The sequence below is a fragment of the Amphiura filiformis genome, chromosome 19 (assembly GCF_039555335.1).
Source record: "Amphiura filiformis chromosome 19, Afil_fr2py, whole genome shotgun sequence".
Classification (NCBI taxonomy): domain Eukaryota; kingdom Metazoa; phylum Echinodermata; class Ophiuroidea; order Amphilepidida; family Amphiuridae; genus Amphiura; species Amphiura filiformis.
The window spans coordinates 50,862,308-50,885,343 of record NC_092646.1 but is presented as its reverse complement, the minus strand read 5'-3'; the positions used below and the strand labels follow the sequence as shown (position 1 = coordinate 50,885,343).

The window sequence follows — 23,036 nt, the reverse complement described above, 5'->3', positions numbered from 1 at the left end:
TATTTAGTCTTTCTTCTAATAACTTAACTACATTGCATAATGACACATTTACGAATTTAAGAAAATTAAAGTACCTACATCTTGATGATAATTATCTGTTTTCATTACCAGTTCAAATATTTAACGACTTAGAAAATCTGCATAATTTGAATTTGGAAATAAATCTTTTGACGCATTTGAAAGGTGGCATATTTTCCAATTTAAGGAATTTGCTAAAATTAGACTTGTCTTTTAACAACTTAACGACAATGGATACTGAAATATTTACAAATTTGAACAAATTAACGGATCTTGATCTTGCGGACAATTATCTAACTTCACTGCCAATACAAATATTTCATGATCTGAGAAGCCTGGAATATTTGACCCTCTATAACAATAACTTATCTAATTTACATACTGAAATATTTACAACTTTAACAAGCCTTACGAAATTATACATTGATTCTAATCACCTGACAATTTTAAAGGAAGGGGTGTTTGAGAACCTGCAATCATTGACCAGATTACATTTGAATCAAAATAATTTATCCATCTTAGGAATCGGTTTATTTTACAATTTAAAAAATCTAGAAATTTTGAGCCTGTCTAAAAATAACTTGATTAATTTAGATAATGAAACATTTACCACTTTGACCAACCTTGAAATATTAGCCATTGGTTTTAATGACCTAACAATTTTACAACAAGGGGTGTTTGAGAACCTTAGATCATTGACCGAATTACTATTGTATAAAAATAGTTTGTCCACCTTGGAAATCGGTTTATTTTCCAATTTAAAAAAACTAGAAATTTTGTTACTCTCTAACAATAACTTAAGTTACATAGATAATGAAACATTTACAACTTTGATAAACCTTGAAAAATTATTCATTCATGGTAATCACCTAACAATTTTACAAGAAGGGGTGTTTAGGAACCTTAAATCATTGACCCTCTTAAATTTGAATAACAATAATTTGGTGACTTTGGATGATTCACTTTTTGAAGATTTACCAAATCTCAGATCATTGTATATACGGTACAACAAGTTAGAAAGCTTATCCGCATCCATATTTCAAAATTTATTGCATCTTAGCCTCATGACTGTTGACTTTAATAGATTGACGTTTATCAATTCTAGTACGTTTCAAAATCTAAATGAGTTAGTCATTTTAAGTTTGAGTGATAATATGCTGAATGAGTTTCCGGAAAAAATGTTTGCAGGTTTGAAAGAGTTGCAAGTTCTGATCCTGGCTAATAACTCCTGGGTTAAATTTGAGAATAGCATATTACACGGGCTAAAAGAACTTCAGATTATAGATTTAAGTGGGCTTAATTTGCCGTATTTGGACCATGAGTTATTCAAAGATAATGTTAATCTTCAGAGTATTGAATTACAGAAAAATAATTTGAAAACAATCCCAAATTTTACAAATTTGCCGGACATAAACTTCCTTAACATAAGAGATAACGTATTGACTGAATTTCAATCTGATACATTGTCTTTTGCAAGTAAAGGTGTGGAATTACTAGTAAGTCAACATGAAATATGTGAATGTTATAAACCCGAAGGTGTGTTCTGCAGCGCGGCTTTTGAGCGATCCCCGTATCTCACGTGTGATAGGCTTCTTTCCGATAGAGTTTTGATGTATATGATGTGGCTCATCGGGGTTAATGCACTTTGCGGAAACATTTTTGTGTTGTCATGGAAATTTACAAAAAAAGAAACCAACTCAGTCCAGGATCTACTTCTCACAAGTCTTGCTTTATCTGATTCTTTCATGGGTGTATACATGTTGATCATAGCATCTGCTGATCTCTATTTTGGAGAATACTTTCCTATGCAATCTGAACTCTGGAGATCAGGTATTACTTGTCGAATTGCAGGAGCCTTATCTATTATATCATCCGAAGCATCCGTATTTTTAATTACGCTGATCAGTATTGACAGATTTATAAACATTCGATTTGCATTTTCAACAAAAAAGATTAGTAGGTTTACGGCCAAAATATTAATAATTGCAACGTGGATTTTATCGTTTATTTTAGGTATTATACCGTCTATCCTAAGCGGGAAAATATTTAAGTTTTATGACAATTCACATGTGTGTATTGGTTTGCCATTGGCTTTAAACAAAAATTTCGTATCCAAGGAGGAACTAAGATTTGTAGTCCGCGAAGAATTTGATGGTCTAAATACACTTATATATCCTACATTTACAACCACGTTTGAAGGTTACCAGACCGGCCAGTTCTTTTCATCAGCAGTATTTCTTGGAGTAAATTGCATTTGTTATTTGATCATACTTTCTTGTTATATTGAAATAATCAAAACAGTTCGGCGATCTTCTAAAAAGGTGGGTAGGACCAAAGACTTGCAAAGACAAATCATGTTAACCATCAAGGTAACAGCACTAGTTGCTACAGATTTCATTTGCTGGTTTCCGATCATCATACTGGGAATTTTGGTTCAAACTAGGGTACTCATGTTACCCCCATCTGTCTATGCCTGGTCTGTAGCATTCATTTTGCCAATCAATTCTGCAATTAATCCATACCTATATACAATTGCTGAAATTATATCAACTTACAAGAAAAAACGAGCTACTGAAAAGATGCAGGAAGCTGAGAATAAACAAAATATGGAATTAAAGTGATAGGTTTTATCAAAATTAAAGATGATTTAACCATCTGCCTTATTTTTAAGTAATTTAAGATATTATTTGAATATAAGAGGTGAAGGTCCTGTTTTGATATCATAAGGAATTGCAAGTTTAACCTTGATTTCCCATCCAGCTTGATATGCTGACTTCAGGAGAAAGATGTCCACCAACTACGAGGACACCACTTGTGAGTTGTTTCTGCACCATGGGGAAATTTGGGATTTATGCTGGCCATGAAATGTATATTCAAAGGGCATATCTATTGCAAAAACAAGTTTAACTTCATTCGAAGAGAATAATTATTACATTACAAGTTGACACTCGTTGCAATTTCTTTATTCGTATTTCTCCTGAAAAAAAAAGACAAATTGTGTTGGTAAAATGCTGGCTCGTATGGCCTTGCCCCCGTTCGAAGCGAAATTGATTTCCAATGCAGCAGACTGATGACGTACCAGTAGCGTAGCCAGTGGGGTGGCAAGGGGGGCAGAGTGCACCCCCTGACAAAAAATGAAAGAAAAAAGTGCCCATCTGACAAAAAATGAAAGAGAAAATCTGGAGGGCAAAGGAAAAGAAAAGGGCAAGGAGCCCTTTTCTACCAAAATTCACCCCGATCATGGGCCAAAATAGTGTAAAATATACAATTTTTAAGCCCTGCGCGCGCACATTGCCACAATAAAGCCCTTTCCATCCCAATCATGGGAGAAAACAGAGAAAAACAACTGCATTTTTTTTTCGTCTGTGCCCCCGAAATTTAATTTGCCCCTCCCGACCAAAAAAGCTGCCTACGCCCCTGTGACGTACAATATATGAAGAGTAGTCTACTCTGCAGCCAGTTTGGTTACGCGTAACAAAATGTATGCACTTTAATCACTTAATGTAATGATTAGTAATACAGTGTCGAATATAGTTCATGGTACGTCGCCTCTATAATGTGATGAAAAATATTTTGACTATATAGTTAGGTGAAAAAGTTCAATTTGGTGACCACTCTCTGGCTAGTAAGGTTTGACCATTGATTCGACTTCTATGGACCATTTAGAAAAAAAATAGCCACCATGTCCCTCGCGAAAATCCCGGCATTTTTCGCTAGAGGCCAATATCCAAAATGGCCGCCGCCACCATTTTGAAAATTTAAGTTTTGAACCAGAGCACCTATAATCATGCACAAAGACACTTTTTCGGATATGTCGAGTACAAGGATTCCGATTCTGACGTTAGTTTGACATTACGGCATCATTTTCACCCAGAAATCAAAGATGGTGGCCGGCACCATCTTGAAAAATTTAGTTTCGAACAAGAGGACCAAAAATCGTGTACAAAGACACTTTTTTGGATAAATCGACCACAAGGATTTCAAATTTGACATTACGAACTCATATTTACCCAGAAATCCAAGATGGTGGCCGCCGGCACCATCTTGAAAAAAATAAGTACAAAGACACTTTTTCCGGTAAGTCGACCCCAAGAAATCCGAATCTGACATTAATTTGACGTTACAACATAATTTTTGCCCAGAAGTCCAAGATGGCCCCCATTTGGTAGAGCGTAAATGTGATTTTTGAATGAGAGCAGAAGCATAAGTGTGTCATTTCCGCCTTATCTGGGGTTCATGTCTCTTATATGGGGTTTAAACTGCCTTATCTTGGGTTTACATCCCTTATCTACATGTAGGGATAAGGCGCCTTACCCGTGGTTTAGATGGCCTTATCCTGGGTCTACGTTCCTTACCTGTGGCTAAGATGCCTTAACCTTAGCATATCGCAGTCTAAACCCAGATAAGGCATATAAACCCCAGATAATGCGCCATAACCCCAGATAAGCGACGTAGACTCCAGATAAAGCAGTCTAAACCCCAAATAAGGCGCATTAACCCTAAATAAGGAGCATAAACCCCAGAAAAGGCATCTAAACCCCACATAAGGTGCCTTAACTCTAGATAAGGGTTGTTAACCCCAGATAAGGGCCGTAAACCTCAGATAAGGCATCTAAACCCAAGATAAGGCGCCTTAACCCCAGATAAGAGACGTTTAACTCAGATATGGCAGTCTAAACCCCAGATAAGGCGCCGTCTGGGGTCTACTTCTCTTATCTTAGGTTTATGTTCCTTATTTAGGGTTAAGGCGCCTTATTTGGGATTGGGACTGGTTTATCTGAGGTGTACGTCCCTTATCTGGGGTTACGAAAATGAATAGTATATCTCATCTAAACGACGAGTTACGGTATCAAAAATAACTGAGTCGGGATTCTATTAAAAAAAATAATAGTATGAAATTAGAGTGTAGCGATATCCAAATCTCTCTAACAATAATATATTCAATGCAATGATGAGTTCTCATCAATTCCGCGAATGGCTACCTCCCCTGCGCGGCAGTAGCACAAGTCGGCTACTTCGTAATTCAGATCATCTGACCACTGTACGTTGCAGAACTAAACGCTACCAAGAAAGCCCAATACCCTATCTCACCAAACTGTACAATGACCAGCTAATGTGATCTTTTATCATTATTATCATGTGCAATATTATGAACAATTTTGATGCAAATGTGTTCTTATCAATTTGTGGTACTCGTTTCAAATATGTATTTTGATGTTTTCCACCTTGCATTTATGGAGTAAATGGTTTAAGTGTGGGTGTGTGAGTGGGTGTGTGATGGGGTGAGTTTGGTGGTTGTGCGTTTAGTGTCGCGGATGTGGATCGGGGTGTTGGCGATGGTGTGTGGGTGTGTGAGTGTTTGTAAAGGGGGTGTGTTGGGTGTGTGTGAAGACGGGCGCTGTGAATGTGTTAGGAGTCTGAGTCGTAGTAGTGTGGTGAGTTTACTGTTTGAAGCGTGAGTACATGAGTGTTGATAAAATGCTATCTTTTATGTCTATTTTAATGAATAATGTGTTAATATGTTTATTATATTTTGTAAATATGTGGCAATTCAGTTTTTACTGCGAGTGCATATTAATAAACCATTTATCTATCTATCTATCTATCTATCTATATTCCTGATATTGTACATGTATGCACATATTGGGTTATTCAACACCCTCTATGGAAGACATGTCTGCAAATCTTCAACACTGGGAGTGTGAATTTCTAATGGGCTACCTGAATGGGTGACTCCATATGAAATCTGCACCACCTGTGTGAGAGATTACAGTCATGTCTTCCACAGGGGGTGTATGGATTTCATCTGGAATAGCATGAGATCGTTTGTAATGCTTTGCACCAGAAGGTTAAACACCAAATTTATTTATTTATTTATTAAGTCATATTTTACCAGGGTAGCCCAGTCAGTGCATAGCACATGATATACATAGGGGCCCTGGAGAACATTATACACAATATAAAATTAGATTGTTAAAATTACACAATTATAGTTATACAAAGCTCAATTTAAATACATAAAAACTACATAACAATTTAAAACACAACAATAATATTATTATATACAATTATTGTTATATGAGTATGATAAAAACTAAAATGACAAAAGAATAATAAAATATTATCATAGCACACACGAAGGAAATACATTAATAATAAAAGACAGATAATCTGAATTGCCATTGTTAACTGAGATGTTCAAATATTGTTGATTTAAATGAATATAACTTATTTATTGCACGAATATGATGTGGTAATTTGTTCCATTCTATTGCACCAGAGCACCTTGGTATTGAAACGAGCACACGTGACTTTCATTGACGGCAAGAAGTTTATCGGCACTTGACCTAGTATTTACATGATGCGTGTTATTTACAGACTTGAATTTACAGCTTAGATAAGAAGGAACAAGATCATTTAAACATTTAAACACAATAATGCACTTGTGAATTAACCATAATTATAATTTTAATGTAGAGATTGTACGCTTAATAAACGAGCCATACTTTTTGCTTACGTTTGTTGGTAATTTCTTTGTCGTGTAGCTAGGTTTGTTCAAAACCGGTAGTCTTTCTGCCCCATTTTCCAGGCGGTGATGGAAGCGATATCGCCAATTTTGAGGTCGCCATTGGATTAACACATAATCATGAAATCTTCACAAACAATTCTAAATTTGTTATGTGCTGTCAGAGCAAAATTATCTAAAACCGTCGGGGTTCTACAAAGTACCCCACTGCAAGTATGTTAATTTTCCATTTGTAATTGCTAACTGTGTATTTTGTATTTCTAGTTATCGGAAAGACGCCGTGTAACCACTTAGCCAGCGATCTTTGGCCAGTGATTAAAGGCTTATACAGTGTTTAAAATTGTATATAAATTGCCTAAAAGTGAGTGATATGTCATTAAAATTATCATTAGGTATTTTGAAATAAATAATTTGGCAAAAACGTTGAAAACAGCAGTATTGAAGCGTTATCAAATACACGTAGCTAATTTATCTACTTTAAAAAGGCACACTTTGAAAAAAACCACACCCAGATGTGGAAATGAGAGTTTAAACTGACCAGATGATAGAAATGTATTCCTACTATAATGAAAGACAAAGATAAAAAGACTAGTTTGCGTCTGACGTCATCTGTCAATCCAACTCCGAGCACGGTTTGTTTACAAGTGTCGTGCTGATATGAGTTGCTGAACACGGCGGTAAAACCGGGCGCCTTATTGTTAATTTTGCACCATCAAACATACAAACCATCTCAAAAGTTAGGTCTTAATAGTAGGAAACTTTCTTTGGTGAAGGCACCATGTCAACAATGCCTAGAAAAGTTGCTCTTTGCCTTGTAAGAGTACGTAATTTTCGCCATTCACTGCTATTCCCTTTCTCCGATCGGCACCAGCCAGATGAATCGACCTTCCTTATAGGCGCTATTAACCAATCAAGGATCGTAGAGAATTTGATTGACAATGACGTCAGACGCAAACTAGTCTTTTTATCTTTGTCTTTCATTATAGGGCATGTCATGTTGGATGGCCTGGGAGAATGTTAGCCCATAATTTGCAAGACTATCCATGCCTTTAAGGTGAAATAAACTCATGTTGCTATCTGGCCATGCATGGTCTGATTCACGTAAATGTCTTATTTTGTCTTTAAGGGGGTACTACACCCCTGACCAATTGCATGCCTATTTTTGCATTTTTCTCAAATATTATAGCGAATTGACGACAAGTAAAATATGTATATTATAGGGGCAAGGACTATAACTACTGCACTGGAAATTTTATTCCAGCACAGACAACAGTTGGGGAGTTAAAGTCAAAAATGAGGGAAAACCAATATTTGATCAATAAATCAATAACTACTTGCCTTGAGTTGCTGAATTTTCAGTGCTGTAGTTGTAGTCCTTGCCCCTATAATATACATATCTTACTTGTCACCAATGTGTTATAATTTGTGAGAAAAATGCAAAAATAGACCCAAAATTGGCCAGGGGTGCAGTACCCCCCTTAATTCACGGCTTTTTAATTTTAATTTGCGAATAAAGGTATTGTTTTCAGCCGTGCAACCCAGCTCGTTGTTTTACGCCAAAAATAATGATGTCGCCCGTGTTACATGAGACGATATATGCACATGCACGACAGCGGCTAAAACAGTACCTTTATTCTCATTCTTAAATAATTATTTCAATTCAAATGAAAAGGAATATCTAGAGCTTAAAATCGATCAGTCCCGTTGTTGCTATGCTCCTCCAATTCAGCATCGAAGTGGTTACGTAATCCTCTTGGTTACCAGATCACGCTATTTTGGTATGCCTTCGAGTGCCATATACTTTGTGTGGTGATTGTTTTGATCGTGGTTCATTACTCAAGAGCGTGATCCCGTTGACATAGTAACATTACGTAACTTTGATACTGAATTGGCTCAAATACTGTAGCAAGTACGGGTATCGCGTCAATGCACATGTGCCATGTCGCACGGGTAAGAACCAATAAGATTGTAGGAATGTTCTCAAGTTTTTAAGAATGATTTATACGATCCTCCGGATGAGAAAATCACTGAATAGGCCTTTAAATTGTCGACGGTGCAGCATCCCGTAATTTGGTCATTTGAAAGGCGTTGAACAAGCTAAAAAAAGCCCACACACACATGCGCTTTCGAGTATTCTATTTACATAATACCTAAAGAAAATAAACTGCACAATTCATAATTGTACAGTGTATCCCAATATAAATTATCGGTGCCTTTATTTTGTTTTCTCCCCAAAGTAAACACTAGAATCTCAAGGTAGTGTAGTATGTTTTCTACAAATCAGTGCAAATTCAAATTTGAAGGTCATTTGGCTCTGGAGAAACCAATTTTGAAAATTATAAGATGCAATATGACGTATTGCGAGAATCAACAAAGGCTAAATCTGGAGAAGAAGACGCTGAAGTTTGCTAAGACGAGTTTTGGAAGGTTACGTAAATTTAAAAAATAAACAGACATCAGACGCATTCACGCATTTTAAAGTGAAGGATAAGGTTGTGCATAATTAAGGTTGGTTACGCATAGTTCATTAGTTCATATTACGCATTTTAAAGCCCTGGCTAGGCTTCTCCGTAGTCCACTTGCCCATTTTGCATACTCCCGACTGGCACACAACCCAACTTGAAAAAAACACACAAAAAAAACACACCCAAAAACAAACAAGGGAATGTGCCGCCACGGGAATCGATCCCACTACCGTCCGATCTCTAGACGGACGCCTTATCCATTAGGCTACCAGCGCCCACAGATAAACCACAGCAGATTCACCAAGTGTTTCTAAGAGGCTGTTAGAATAAAAAAACAAGTTTAATACTAATTTATTGCATATGCTAAGGAAGTCTGATTACCTTTTTAAAATTACCGAGTGGGAGGGTTTTCAATGAATTATTTTGTGTGTAAAAACTGAAGCATCTTATGTATAAAAGAATATTTGAATAATTAACTGTACAACATAATAACAATTCGTGATACCCAATCGTGCTACAGTTTATGTGGTTTAGGAGGCAGAAAATTAATTTTTTAATTATTTTATTTATTAACTTTATTGTTTGAATTTAGTGACAATTAACACTGAATTGGTGGTGAAAATTGTATTTAAAATTTACACAGGTCCCCAGTAAAGATTACTGTTTCGTCAAAATACCCATCGAATGTGTAATTTTAAACTTTTATTCGAGCTCACGGATAAGGTTGGAGCTATTCCCCATCTGGTAAAAAAAGTTTTTAGTTGATTACAAAAATATTATTCTGTGCTTTTCTGACATCGTGAGTAGTACAATTGCTAGTGGTGTGTTTATTTTTGCATCTCCTTTACAACTACAATCTCTGCTATAACTAAGCAGCAAGTCAAGAGAGAAAATGCATTAAAGAACACTCGCCACAATCGCAAATAATTAAACTCTGGGTGTCATTATGACAATCAATATGAAATAATATTTTTATATAGAGACTCCCATCATAATCATAGTAATGGGTTTTCATCAAATCAGCTATCAACTGAACTGATATAAAGGGCGTTGGCTTTTATTAAAGTGGTTCCCTGTTTTGCAAATAAGCCATTTTACGCTCCATAGCTTTCACACTGAGATTCGGAGGCTTGTTTTTTTTGTTACTTCCATATTTCACGTGCTCAAGGACATTTCGTTACAGATGAATGAGCATGAAAAGTCTTCCGCACGACTATATGGTGCGGACATAACATCAGATTGATTGAATAAAAAATGTTATGTATGTAAAGTCCCACGCCAAGTGTGGTTTTTAGTTACGTTCTTTAGTTTTCTATTTCGTTGAATAGAAAAGTTCCCGAAATCCTCGGGGGAACAATCGTTATCATATAGCCAATGCGCACGAAACACAAAACAAAACACAACAAAATAGTACAAAGCGTCAGCCCCGAATAGCAAGATCAATACTTGTGGCATATGTTGAGCTTACAGATATGAAAATATAGACTCCCATCTTAATCATGGTAATGGGTTTTATGTAAATTGTCACGCCTAGTATCGTTATTAGTTGCGCTCGTCAGTTTTCTATTTCATCGAATAGACACGTTCCCGAAATCCTCGGGGGAAAACGTTATCATATACCCAATGCGCACACTTTACCAGTCGACCGTGCGCATTGACGATGACGTAGTTTGGGTTTCTTGCAAAGGATTTCGGGAATTACCAAAATGGTTAATTGAAGAACCTGCTATCGTGTCATCTCTTCATACGCAAGTGTTATTTACTCTTACGATTTTGCTTATAGCATGTAGACATATTTTTGGATAGCTTCTCGAAACTTTTTTTCTTATGATACATCACATCAAGGTTTGATATTAGAATTTGCTTCGGATTCACAGTAAAAGTCATAAATACGACAATTAATTGCTAATTATTTTAACATTTGGATGAAAAACTTATGATCAAACAAAGCCTTGTCTTAAAGGTAAGATAATGTTGAGGTGCTGACATATATATGCACGTTTTCGTATAATCACCATCGTAAAGGTATGTCTTTTAATTATCATCGTGATAAATCTGATAAAGGTATGTTTTATAATTATCATCCTGAAAGGTATGTTTTTAAATAATATTATCATCGTGACTTAAGGTATTTCTTACAATTATTATCGTGATAAAGGTATTTTTTATCAGTGGCGGCGAGAACATTAAAATTAAGGGAGGGGGGGGGGGATATTTTGTGCCGATTTTAAAAGATATTTGCGAAAACATTTAATTTTACACTGCACGATTTTAGCCAAAAATTATGACGAATGTTGGTATTTGATGCGCCAGCGCAAGATTGCGCAATTATACCCCATTTTAGCCCAAAACAAGGTGTTTTTGCGCTAAAAAGGAAGATCCACATGACAGTTATTGCTTAAGGCCCATTCAGGGATTCCAGCGAAAGTGTAAAAATTAAAACTAAGTACAAGTTACTAAAATTGTCATTGCTTTTTTTTAAATGAACACTGTGTACTTTCATTCTGGACAAAATTAAGTCCATTTTCTTTAAATCTTCAAAGAAAATTCACATTGTGTGGCAAATATGATTTTAAATTTCCAAGTCATTATCCATTCAAAAGGAGCACATTCTACCCCCTTAGGGTTAGGCTATATGATTAGGGTTAGGACTAAGGGTAGTATAGGATAGGGTTTGCATGTTAAGGGTATGTTAGGGTTAGGGTTGGTATTATGGTTAGGGTTAGGATTTGCATGTTAAGGGTATGTTAGGGTTAGGGTTGGTATTAGGGTTAGGATTAGGGTTTGCATTAGGATTAGGGTTAATGTTATGGCACTGGTGTAGAGTTTAGGGTGAGGGTACCGTATGGGAGGACTGGAGTCTGTAATTAACTCGGACAAAATACAGTTGTCATTTGGTGTGTGTGTGTGTGGATGTGTGTGTGTGTGTGGGAGGTACACTGAGGTACATATTAACATGATTAATGGCTATGTGAATATAAGCCTGTGAAGAATGTGGGTTCTTTATAGTACAAGGAAAAATTCGCTCATGCCCAAGCTTATGCATACCAATGTATACTGCGCCAATAAAGTATCCTTACATTTGGAAAAATAATCACAATTTCAAAACTGAACAATATTGGGGTAAATTTGTTTTTTTCATAGATGCACAATCTAATCCTGCACATTTTGACACCACATTGAATCCAATGTGACTTCAAAAAGTAAAGTTGCAAGCACTTGAATAGACGAAGGTCCAGTTTTAAAAGTGACAAACTGGCCTATACAATGCGCAAAAAGATTCAAACAAGCGCAACAAAGAGACAACACAGTTTCTTTAATGAAGCGTTATTTAAAGCAGTTTTTGTTACAGTTTTTACTTCTCTGTGCTTTTCATAACTTTCATTTTATCTGTCAGTTCTTTTGTTTCAGTTTTCTTTTGTTCCTTTTGTTGTAAATTAAAGCCAACGCATAAATTAGCCATTCACCACTCTCAAACCAGATTTGTGATCTGTGGAGTTTCGAATAGGCCAGTTTGTCACTAATGCCACATCTAATGCCACATAAGTCACATTGGATTCAATGTGGTGTCATAATGTGCAGGATTAGATAGTGCATCTATTAAAAAAACAAATTTACTCCAATATTGTTCAGTTTGGAAATTGTGATTATTTTTTCCAAGTGTAAGGATACTTTATTGGCGCAGTATATTATAGATCTATGAGACATTTTTGGCGGATTTGCTTTTCATTGCAAAATTGCAGCCATTTAAAGGGGCATTTCGTGATCCACAGCCTCATCCCCCACTTTTCCCAAAAAAGTTGAGATTTTTACACCACTGGATACCTCTGGCTACATAATGTTTATGTACCAAATATTTCTTGCAGATTAATTCGTTTAGAAAAAATATCGTTAAATTTGAATTTCGTTCTGGTGCACCAGAACGAAATTACAACACATTGTCTATGGAGCAGTGTAATACACATAATCATGCATAACTCGCAAACGCAAAATCGGAATCAACTGAAATTTTGGAAATAAGATTTTTTCGTGGATATCTACTGAAAAATGTCATAAAAAGAGGATTCCAGGATCACGAAATCCTCCTTTAAAATTATCGCAGTTTTTAAAAAAAATTGCAACTTCCTTGAGGTAAAGCCGTGAAATTTTGTCTATTTAGAAGATAAACTCATCATGCAGCTATAATGTAGGTTATCACTATTATACTTGTCTATGTAATCAATGATTATTGCTATAGGCAGCTGTCAATTTCCAGCCCTCTCCTGCTCACCCCATTTGGCCAGGGTACCGGAGGGGGGTTGTGGCTGGGATTTATGCTAGGGCTAAATTTCTAAAATGTTAAAACTCACCGGCTAATGTAGGTTTGACGAGGTAGGTTTGATTAGTTTTGTTGGTTTATTTTGGTAATTTTACTTAAATATAGATATAGTTTTCAATGTTACTTAGCGTTTAAAATGTGTAGGAATATAAGATAAAAGTAAGTTCAACATATTTTAATCGCGTCGTAAGTGGCAGCTGCTTTTACCAACATCGTGTTGATTTCTACGTGAAAATATTAACATCCACAGTTGAAAAAAAACTCACTGGTTTGAATGGATTCTTAAACAGTTAATTGTTACATAAATATTTTATCTTGATTTTATTGTAGATCAGTTTATCAGCTTGGGACAAATCAATAACTCGTGTTAGCGAATTCCCTAGACGTCGATTATCCATCGGAACTATTTGCCAGAATCACCATGATCTTTCATGACACGCTTTACTTAACGGTTGTTTTAGCAACAGATCTGTAGGCCTAGATCTTCATAAATGAAACCGTATGCAAATATAGATATTATTGCGAATTATATATTATGTTGTAATGATATCGGGAATTGACGGCTTATCCTTGCATGATGTCAAGCATAGTGATATAAAAGTTTGTGAGTAAAATCTCACTAAAATGCTATCATCAAGCACACTTGAATGCTAGTCATTTTCCGAGCATGTTGAAATAGTATTAGGCAAGTTTGACATCGTAGCAGCTAACCCAATCGGAGGTAATACTAGCAGGCAAGTTCTTAACCATAGCAGCTGGCATAATCCAGATAATCGGAGGTAACGGACAAGTTTAAAACAAAACAGTATAAAGCGTGAGCCCCCTATATCAAGATGAAGATTCACACCCAATTAATACTAGCGGCATACGTTTTGGTTTTGATATTATATATCCATAGTCATCTTACTAGTGCAAACATTATTGTTGAACCTCTATGGGATGATGATTCTACTACATGTGGTATTCAGGAGGATGGTAACATCAGTGAGGTGTTCACATTACAAGGTAGCAATGACCACACCTGCAGTCTTCTCCTGGATGCTCATTTGGAAAATACTTCAATCTTGCAAGTGCAAATACCAGAAAATGGGAATTCATTTTTCTTTATATAGAAAGAATGGGTTCTGAGTTGAATTGTACCAATAAGTATGTTGTTTTAAAACAAGTTAACTGTGTTAGCAGTTTTGTATCTTCAAAATTGCAGGTAAACTTAAAAGGTAAGATTAATATCACAGTTAATCGGCTTTCAAAATCAGATGTTCAGGCAGAATTCGCGCTAGATTGTCCAGAAATTGAAAAGATCCACAGTTTGTCAAAAGCAAATGGGAGGTCTATATGTACAAATGTAAACGGATATAAAGATCAAATTACATGTAGTGTGGAACCAAGCACTAGAGGTAAATGTAAGCTGGAGTTCCCAAAAGATTGCAATGCTACTCTAGGCTACAGAGAAGTATCATTTCAATGTTTAGATCAGAGTAATAACAAGAATCAGGATCTAAAAATATATTTTGTAAACTTGCCGTATGATACGACTCAGCTACATTTGGCTGGGAATGATATTACACAGTTTGAGCAAGATGCATTATGGGGATTGACAAGTATTGGCACATTAGATGTGTCAAACAATCTATTGAAAACATTGCCAACTCGAATATTCAGAGATCTTACAAAATTATTTCATCTAATTCTTTCTGATAATCGTTTATCTAAACTAAATGAATACGTTTTTCAAAGTTTACCCAATTTACGATCCCTAAGTCTTGCACAAAATGCTTTGACGATTTTGCCAGACAACTTGTATAGAAATCTGAGTCAAATGTACACCTTAAACGTATCACACAATATGTTGGTGTTTGTAAATGAAAGAAGTTTTGAAGGGCTGAACAGTTTGTTTTTCCTTGATCTTTCATATAATATGCTAACGAAGTTGCCAACCGATCTGTTTCGTGAATCATCAAAACTAATTCGTTTGATGCTATCTCACAATAATCTGCCCTCTTTAGAAGTGAGTTTATTTTCCAATTTAAGTAACTTAGGCACATTGAGGCTTTCTTCTAATAACATTACTACGTTGCATAATGACATATTTACGAATTTAAGAAAACTTACGTTCCTACATCTTGATGATAATTATCTATTTTCACTGCCAGTTCAAATATTTAATGACTTAGACAATCTGCGTTATTTGAATTTGGAAACAAATCTTTTAACGCATTTGAAAGGTGGCTTATTTTCCAATTTAAGGAATTTACTAAAATTAGACTTGTCTTTTAACAACTTATCGACAATGCATGATGAAATATTTACAAATTTGAGCAAATTAACGGATCTGAATCTTGCGAACAATTATCTAACTTCACTGCCAATACAAATATTCCACGATCTGAGAAGCCTAGAAGATTTGACCCTCTATAACAATAACTTAATTAGTTTACATAATGAAATATTTACAACCTTGACCAACCTTAAAGAATTATACATTGATTCTAATCACCTGACAAATTTAAAAGAAGGGGTGTTTGAGAACCTGCAATCATTGACCAATTTACATTTGCAACGAAATATTTTGGCCATCTTGGAAATTGGTTTATTTTCCAATTTAAAAAACCTGAAAATGTTGTCCCTCTCTAAAAATAACTTAACAAATTTAGATAATGAAACATTTACAACATTGACAAACCTTGAAATATTATCCATTAGTTTCAATCACCTAACAATTTTACAAGAAGGGGTGTTTAACAACCTTAGATCATTGACCGAATTGTATTTGGGTCACAACACTTTGTCCACCTTGGAAGGGGTGTTTGGGAACCTGCAATCATTGACCAAATTACAATTGCAGGAAAATACTTTGTCCACCTTGGAAATCGGTTTATTTTCAAATTTAAAAAATCTAGAAATTCTGACCCTCTCTAAAAATAACTTAACTAATTTAGATAATGAAATATTTACAACTTTGACAAACCTTAAAATATTATTCATTGATGGTAATTACCTAAAACTTTTACACGACAGGGTGTTTAGGAACCTTAAATTACTGGCCTTCTTAGATTTGAGTAACAATACTTTGGCGACTCTGGATGATGCACTATTTGAAAATTTAACGCATCTTAGAGTCCTGTCTCTTAACTTTAATAGACTAACGTTTATCAATTCTAATATGTTTCAAAATCTAAATGAGTTAGTCCTTTTAAGTCTGAAAAATAATATGTTCAATGAGTTTCCGGAAAAAATGTTTACCGGTTTAAAACAGCTTCAAGTTCTGATCCTGGCTAATAATTCTGGAGTTATATTTGAAAATAGCATATTACAAGGGCTAAATCAACTTCAGATTTTGGATTTAAGTGGGCTTAATTTGGCCTATTTGGACCAAGAGTTATTCAAAGACAATATTAATCTTCAGACTGTTGAAGTACAGAGAAATGATTTGAAAACAATCCCAAATTTTACAACTTTACCCAACTTTTCTTTCCTTAATATAAGAGATAACGTATTGACTGAATTCCAATCTGATACATTATCTTTTGCAAGTAAAAGTTTGGAATTACTTGTAAGTCAGCATGAAATATGTGAATGTTATAAACCTGAAGGTGTGCTCTGTAGCGCGGCTTATGAACGGTCCCCTTATCTCACGTGTGATAGGCTTCTCTCTGATAGGCTTTTGATGTATATGATGTGGCTCATTGGGGTTAACGCACTTTGCGGAAACATTTTGTGTTTTCCTGAAATTTACAAAAAAGAAACCAACTCAGTTCAGGATCTACTTCTCACAAGTCTTGCTATATCTGATTCTTTTATGGGGGTATACATGTTGATCATAGCATCAGCTGATCTCTATTTTGGAGAATACTTTCCTATGCAATCTGAACTCTGGCGATCAGGTATTACTTGTCGAGTAGCAGGAGCGTTGTCAATTATATCATCTGAAGCATCTGTATTTTTAATAACGTTGATTAGTATCGACAGATTTATAAATATTCGATTTGCATTTTCAACAAAAAAGATTAGTACGTTTACGGCCAAGATGTTAATAAGTGGAACATGGATTGTATCATTTATTTTAGGTATTATACCATCTATTTTAAGCGGAAACTATTTAAATTTTACGACAATTCCCATGTGTGTATTGGTCTACCATTGGCTTTAAACAAAATGTTTGTATCCAAGGCGGAATCAAGAATAGTAGTGTTTAATGATCTAAAGTCTGCTTATAATCTAGAGTTTATTTATCCTATATTTACAAGTACGTTTGAAGGTTACCAGACTGGCCAATTCTTTTCATCAGCAGTATTTCTTGGAGTAAATTGCATTTGTTATTTGATCATACTTTCTTGTTATATTGAAATAATCAGAGCAGTTCGGAAATCTTCTAAAAAGGCGGGTAGGACTAAAGATTTGCAAAGACAAATCATGTTAACCGCCAAAGTAACAGCAATTGTTGCTACAGATTTCACTTGCTGGTTTCCGATCATCATACTAGGAATTTTGGTTCAAACTAGGGTACTCATGTTACCCCCATCTGTCTATGCCTGGTCAGTAGCATTCATTTTGCCAATAAATTCAGCGATTAATCCATACCTATATACAGTTGCTGAAATTATATCAATTTACAAGAAAAAACGAGCGAATGAAAAGATGCAAGAAGCTGAGATTAAACAAAAGATGGAATTTAAGTGAAAAATTAAGATATTTTTATCGATAAGCTTAATTAATTAAATAATTAAATTGATTCTTTTTTCATGTAATTTAAGAAATTATTTTAATATTTTAATATAAGAGGTAAAGAAGCTGCTTCGATATTAAAGCTAAAGATTTGCAAGCTTAAGGGGTACTACACCCCTGGCCAATTTTGTGCCTATTTTTGCATTTTTCTCAAAAATTATAGCGTATTGGTGACAAGTAAGATATGTAAATTATATGGGCAAGGACTACAACTACTACACTGGAAATTTTATTTCAGCACAGACAACAGTTGTAGCGCTACAGTCAAAAATGAGGGAAACCAATATTTGATCAACAAATCAATAACTACTTGCCTTGAGTTGCTGAATTCTCTCAGTGCAGTAGTTGTAGTCCTTGCCCCTAAAATATACATATCTTACTTGTCACCAATGCGCTATAATTTTTGAGAAAAATGCAAAAATAGGCACAAAATTGGCCAGGGGTGTAGTACCCCCTTAACCTTTATTTCCCATCGAGTTTGATATGTTGACTTTAGGAGAAGGATATCCTCCAACTACGAGGGCACCATTTGTGAGTTGTTTCCTTACTGCAACGTGGGGGCAACTTAGGGTCTTAGTGGCTGGCCACATTATGCTGGCCATCATGACACGTTGTTGATATGATTTAGTAGTGTGGCACGGGTGATAGAATGCAGTTTTAAATACCCTCCAAGGCCGCATCAATTCACATTTTAGAGATGGAGCCGACGGGGACCCAGCTATGGCTGCCATTGAGGTGTATGAATGCGTGAAATTGGATTTGTCTATAATGTGATGCAAAACGTTTTCACTAGATCAAGATCTTTATTGCATTTGACGTATCTACTCCTGCGTTGAAATGTCTTTCCGCAGTAACAATTGTTGAACTTGAAACCTATTTTATTTACTTCATATATTTATATCATCTATAATGCCTTTAATCAGTTTTAATCAACTTTTCAACATCAAAACATTGCTGGAAAATAAAGAAACAAACTTCTTATGATCTCATGAAAAACCTGTACAAAATCCCATAGGAAAAGTGGCGGCGCTGTGCTTAATTAGCTAATAGTGAAGGAAAATCTAACCGTGAAATTGCAAGATTTTTGAATATTGACGAGGATCTGTTGGATATAATTTGAGAAAAACAGAGATTCATGGCTCAATGGACAATCGCCCGAAATCTGGACGGCCGAAAAAAACCCCACCAAGATAATAATAACAACCGAATCCAAATAGCGTTTGCAACATTGTTGATGATGACCAGCAGTGCAGTCGGGATACCTGCAAGTCGATCATGATATGATAACTTTTTGATAGCAACATGGTATTGACGTCATAATGAGTCTCATTAAACAGTGCCGCCACTTTTTGCAATGGAATTTTACTGTGTAATGTACCGAAAAATAAGGATATTTTTTTCTTTATTTATTTTTGTAATAAGTGATGCTTCTAGGTTCCTGCAATTATGATTATTATTGATTAAAGGGTTTATATTTTAGTGGCAGTTTCCATTTGTAGTATCATTACAATTTAACATTTTCTGCGGTTATAGGGGTGCGAAGACATTTCAACGCAGGAGTAATTTTTTGATTTTCACATGTATAATTGTCGCAATTCATTTTACTATAGAGAGTGTAGAATCAATTAAAGTTGTCTGAAATCACACCTTTTTCTTGCGTTTTGTCATGTATACTTTGATTAGTCAAAGTTTCAAACCCAAACTTTCAGCCCAATTTTCTAGTAGTCGCGTAACCACTTAGCTAGTAGACTATGTCATAGTCGATTTTTGGTAAATAAAAATGTGACGTGTTATTTAATCATTATGAACGCATTCAGTTGAACTCGATATTATACTGATATTATTTTATTACATCAAAATACTAGTAAATGGTTATGAAAAAAGTTATATTATTATATTAGTGACAGTAACAGTAAAGTATACGTAGGCTTATTGAATGCTACATATTATAATGGCACTGCAATACTGAACAGTTCTAATTTTAGAATCTATCGGTTTAATAATTGCGAAATCCCGAGTTAAAAATCGACTATGAACATAATTGCATTTTAACAGAACTTTGACCGGGGACTTCGTCCCTAACACACACTGTCCATCATACTTGTTTATCAATCCAAATTAACCGCAAAGACAAAGCCTGTACGTACAAGACGCGCTCGTGCACCTAGTACACAAAGCGCCGCATAGTTGTGTACAATGTAGTTATCAATGGTAACGGCACGTGCCCGGAGGATTTAAACCATACTGAGATCTGGGTGACCAATCACGAGCCAGATCCATTTAAAGATGCATTACATCATGGCCAATTGTAGTAGGCCAGAAATCCGACAATCCTATCCATAGACAACCGTATTAAACTTGTTAACCGCAATCGAAAGTAAGTAGTCCACTTGGGAAGCCAACAAACAGATGGAGTACGATGACTAAAAAGATCAGATGTGAAAATCTATCAATTGTGCACAAATTAATTAAATCAGAGTTTTAAGAGTATACAGTACTATTCAATGGGCAAGTGGACTACGGAGAAGTCTACTTAGCTAGCAATCATTAAATTTGATGTAAGTGCAAAAATACATCATGATAAGTGTTGACCATGCTGCATAAAACAGTTTGCGCTATCGGTTTTGTCCTTTTCATATTATGCTGATACATAAAGGACATAAAGAACACCATTATACAATGTGTCACAATAAAAAATTACCTGGTGCCTTTATTTAATATAGTTCCTTAAGGTGGTTATGGAGGCATTATAAAAGTGCTCTAAGCATGTTTTAAACAGATTAATTGAGTAGAGCAAAGTACACTGATCAATATGCCTTTTGTTTGGAGTCAATCGGACATACGGTTTTCAAAATATATCAATTTATATTTTCTTTGTATCTTATTGTTTTTATCAATAATCAATAAAGTTAATGAGCTAAAATGACTGGAGAAGCTCATTAACATATAATTTTATAATATTTTGCTAAAATCCATGCATAAATGTTCAGGGTACTTTTATTTTGCATAATTTTGACCTGAAACTTGGTCAAAGTGTTTCTAATATGTTCTTATGTATTATATAGTGAAGCCGCCCCCTAATTTGCATATTTGCATAATTAATTAGCATTTATGCAAATTAGCTCATTAATTATGCAAATATGCAAATTAGAGGGCGGCTTCACTATATAATACATTAGAACATATTAGAAACACTTTGACCAAGTTTCAGGGCAAAAGTATGCAAAATAAAAGTACCCTGAACATTTATGCATTGATTTTTAGCAAAATATTGGCAAAAATTACATATTAATGAGCCTTTCCAGTCCTTTTAGCTCATTAACTGTATTGATTATTGAAAATATAAATTGATGTATTATGGAAACCGTATGTCCGATTTGCTCCAAACAAAAGGCATATTGATCAGTGTACTTTACCCTACTCAATTAATCTGTTTAAAACATGCGCAAAGCATTTTCTAATTTCTAGAAAATGCATCCAATACCACCTTAACTCCAAATAATGTCTTCTTTTTTTGGGGTTGGTGTGTTGGAGGGGGTGTCTGTTTTTGTTTATGTCGTCAACAACAACAACAACAACAATAACAACAACAACAAAGCCAAAAACGAACAATGTTTTAAGGGCATATATACATATTGCTTGTAGATTCTTTAGCTGTGTTAAAGTGGGTAAAGATTAGAAAAGCGCAGTGATTTTATAGTGTGCTACGCACAGGCACAGTGCCTATACGTTGATCCACAAGCTTCAGCACACTTGTCACAGCACAGGTTGTCGCTGACCACTACGGCCTCAAATCATTCCAAAAACCATTAACAACAACACAGTGATATTGCAGCTTCAAGAGCGCACACCCTAGACATTTCACAAATGACCATCGCAACCAGGATCAGCTCCCCGAGTTAGTACGGGTTACAACAAGACAATTAGCAGTAAGTTCATTATCCAGGCGAATTTTTCAATTTTTCCACGAGAACGTACTAACCCACAACCGCTCGCACAATACTCGAACCATATAGTAGAAAGACGGCAGTTATCCACATTTAAGTAAAGTAATGAATTGTAGGCAGCTGACGGGAGGAAAGTGCTTATTTGCTAAGAATTGGCCGGCCTATAGTTTTAACATTTGGGCCCTGTATGCCATAATGACCTATGGAGCTCATGTACATACGTTAAGGCATGCTAAATTGCTATCAGTATACTAACCCAGAGCGCTGTATCTGCTTTATTTACTGAGAAACGTCCGACCAGACAACATACACACATTGGCCCAAAATTGGAAAGCCATTGGCAATCTTGGGAAGCAATATTGGGTCAATATTGGTTTCTCATTGGCAATTATTGGCATTGGCGTTCCATTGGCAACAATATTGGATCAATATTGGTTTTCCATTGGCATCTTGGCATTGGTAAAATCTTGGCAAGAAAATAATATTGGACTAATATTGGTTTTCCATTGGCAACTTGGCATTGGTAAAATCTTGGCAAGAAATATTGGACTAATATTGGGTTTCTATTGGCATTATTAGCATTGGCCTTGCATTGGCAAAATATATTGGATCAATATTGGTTTACCATTGGCAACTTGGCATTGGTAAAATCTTGGCAAGAAATATTGGACTAATATTGGGTTTCTATTGGCATTATTAGCATTGGCCTTGCATTGGCAAAATATATTGGATCAATATTGGTTTACCATTGGCAACTTGGCATTGGTAAAATCTTGGCAAGAAATATTGGACTAATATTGGGTTTCTATTGGCATTATTAGCATTGGCCTTGCATTGGCAAAATATATTGGATCAATATTGGTTTTCCATTGGCAACTTGGCATTGGTGTAATCTTGGCGAGAAATATCTGGTTAATATTGGTTTTCAATTGACAATTTTTACATTGGCATCATGTTGGCAGCCAATATAGGTTATCACACCAATTTCGGTAACAAATTGGGTAACAATTGGGTAACAAATAATTATTGTGATGAGT

The 23,036-nt window shown here is 35.3% G+C and overlaps 1 protein-coding gene across 1 annotated transcript in view; it reads right to left on the bottom strand.

Annotated features, from left to right (window-relative positions):
• LOC140140635 (uncharacterized) overlaps nucleotides 1–23,036 on the bottom strand; it is a 73,892-nt gene that overhangs the window by 9,896 nt on the left and 40,960 nt on the right. The gene's annotated exons all lie outside the window — the stretch shown is intronic.